Raw genomic sequence first — 3470 nt, 5'->3', positions numbered from 1 at the left:
ATAGCCTAAAGCGAGACGCACGTGTGGGGCTTTTCACTAAAAAAAATCTTTTTAAAAAATATGCTGTAATTGCTGACATCTTAGGCAACAAAGAAGTGTGTGTTTACGCTTTATTATAATAGTATATATAGTATAGATTATAAAATTGGAGTGTCTTCATGTAATATCAAAAGAAAAATTCCAGATTTTGGGAATACGATATATTTGGGTCGCTGAGAACGAAAATCGCATTAAAAAAAAAATTCCTGTCTGTCTGTCCGCAAGCAGGGTTTGTTCCGGGTAATCTACGAAACGGCTGGGCCGATTTCGACAGGACTTTCACTGTAGGGTAGCTGACATAGTTGGGCATATTATAGGCTTTTTTTTCGGCTTTTATAAGAGCTAGTTTTATATATATGTTTGAATATTGTAAATACTGGGATATGATACTGAAACATTTTATCAATGCCTATATATCAGTTACGGAATAATTTTAACATTATTAATACTTACATTACAATTAATACTTACATGAAACATACATTATTTAACACGTCATAACCAAAGAAATTCAGAAAATATATAGAGGAAGCATATGTGACATTTTTCACATGATCCTCTAAGTTACCGGTGAAAAATTGTTGTTCACTTTGTCTATTTTACATGTTTTTTAAATGTTTTGGTTATACTGAACAATTTATGATTAAAAGAAAAGGATTACAATAATCGAAGCTTCATTAGACACTAGCAAAAGTTAGTAAAGACATGTCGTGACTCATTAGGCTGTCCGCACACGGCGCGAGTCACGATTTATTATTCCACCTGTCTATAAACACCCACACACTTGGAAATAAATGGACTTGCGACTTATTTCCTTGTCAATTTATTAACTCTTAAAATACTCTGTTTTATTGAAAATATTTAATAGGTTGGTACCTAGTGTTGCTACTAGCTGTTGATCGCGACATTGTCCGCGTCAAATTAAAAATATTGCCTCATTCATCACATAGATTTTTAATGGTGCAAGAATGTTTGAAATCCGTCCAGTACTTTTTGAGTTATTTTAAAACATACAAAAAATACAAAAATACAAATCCTTTCCTCTTTATAAATTAGTATAGATAACGGGACAGACAGACAGTGTTTCCTCCTATATATCATTATAAAAGGAACTTACGTTCTCTGAGAACATCTCAAGAATCTTACTTCTACGCTCAAAGTATTTCGCTCGGCTTTGGAACGCGGAGAACGAAAAGTTTAAAACTTATAAATATAAAAATAAGCGGAAAAACTTTTAATAGGCATGGAATAATTGATCTCTAAACTGCAACTTGGTTTAAAATAAGATGCCTTAGTAGAGTTCAGAATTGATTAAAATAAGTTACTTTAATAGATTTTGTCTAAAAAATTTTAAAACCTCTAAGACTAAAGTCTGAACAAAGTATTTCTACATATTATCTTCTTGAGCGGGTCTATTTAGGTCGTTGTCATGTCTAGGAACTTTATATCAACCTTAATTAAAGTGATTTTACCCGAACATTTGAGTACGAACAAACAGAGAACTGTAATCAAGTTCAAAACTCTTATCTCTTAATTAGGGTGATAGTTTACTTTGGAGATAAAAGTTTTAAATGTTCGTGCTATGAAATTTACCGTTCTACGGAATGGACACTATAAAGGAAAATTATTTCAAGCCTTTTAACACGTATTGCGACAAGTAAAAATATAATTCTTCATCTGGTGCGTCGGCGGGTATTACAACAATATAAACACAAATCATTCCTTTTTATAATATTAGTGTAGTATTAATAATTTGCAATACAAAAATTTAAAATATATAATTCGAGTTTAACAAGTTGTCAAACCAAGAAACCATTTCCAAACGGTAAATCCGTCTATCCGCTGAGAGGCGATTTTCTCGGATCAACGGCTAACTTAATAATTCGGAAATGAAGAGGACTTTATCTTTTTGCTGCGAGAACTGAATCTCAGCGAAAATACTTTTTGATGTTCGTTTTTGTTGATTTATTCGAATGGCTTATTTACAAAATTTCTGATACGTAGTTCAGAAACGCATTTCTTGAAATTATCAAATCAGTTTTCGGTTTTTAACGAATGGTTAAACGTTACCGGGAAAAGGGCCTTAACTGGATTTTTTTTTGTAAATTCATTGTTTGATATCATAACCTTATCCTACTCCCGTAGGGTACGCGCTTGCTTTTCGTCCTACAAATAACTCGTATCATCCGTCATCTCAGTCATCACTCCCTTCTTGATCATGTTACCTTTCACGCAATCCATCTCTTTCTAGGGCTACCTTTACTGGTGTACCTTGATTTGATATCTTATCAGGTATTTATTGCAATATTTTATGCCTTTTAATTTATAGAAACAATCTACCTTTTATGCAATTATTTTGATATTTTTACAGTTTTGCAATGGTCAAAAAGTTATTGTAAACAATTTATATAGTGTACTAAGAATATTAAGTTGCAGTTTGATTTAAGTTCTCGAACTCGAAGTATAAGGATCTCATTAATGGTCCAAGTTCTAACAAGTCTTAGTCAAGTTGTTTTATATTTTCTGAGAAATATTTAGACTTTGTCGTATACAATCTATCAATCTACTATGATAAAATTAGTAACTGATATATGACAAGCTTCGAAATTACAAAAATAATCGCAACTCAAAAATGTTTTAACCTAAATTTAAAATTACCTCGTCTAATGCTGCAATAGGACCTTAGTTACTTCTTTTCTCATATAACAAAATTATTACACATATGATATATTAAAAAACACTTCTTACTTTTACTAATATTACAATTGTGAAAGTTTAGATGGATGGATGGATGTTTGTTAGAGTTTGTAGCCTAAACGGCTAAACGGATGTCGATGAAATTTTGCACAGATGTAAGGATAGTCTGGAAGAACACGTAGGCTAGTTGATTTTGTTTTTTTTTTAATTTCACGCGGGCGAAAGCTGGTTTATCATATTTTTTCTAAAGTACATACTAAGAAAAAACTTTATTAGTAAACATAAGATGAATTGTAACATAATAAACATAGTACAATATTTTCTTTATCTCGATCAAATATACGGATATTTATATTGCCAACGTTATCACAAACATAATTCAAAGTATGAAGGTACACGTAAACATTTTTTTACGATTTCTCCATCAGTCGGTAAAGAAAAAGCTCGACAATCGTAAATCCTCGCTCTAGACTGTCGTCAGCAATATTCTGACAATTGTAGACAAAATTGTTATACACGCACGAGTTTCTACTGCCGACATATTACAAACATATTTACTTAACTTCAATAATCATATGTATCTTTTATTGTACGTTAAATTTAAAAATACACATCTACGTTACATAAAATTCAATAACTTTTTCAAATAATAATAATAATAATAATAATAATGACAAAAGCATGAAACAGCTGCTTAAAGAACGGTTTCTTGGTCGCCTGAAAAAAGTACTGAA

The sequence above is a fragment of the Papilio polytes genome, unplaced genomic scaffold (assembly GCF_000836215.1).
Source record: "Papilio polytes unplaced genomic scaffold, Ppol_1.0 DF821845.1, whole genome shotgun sequence".
NCBI lineage: Eukaryota > Metazoa > Arthropoda > Insecta > Lepidoptera > Papilionidae > Papilio > Papilio polytes.
Note: the sequence above shows the minus strand (reverse complement) of the source record.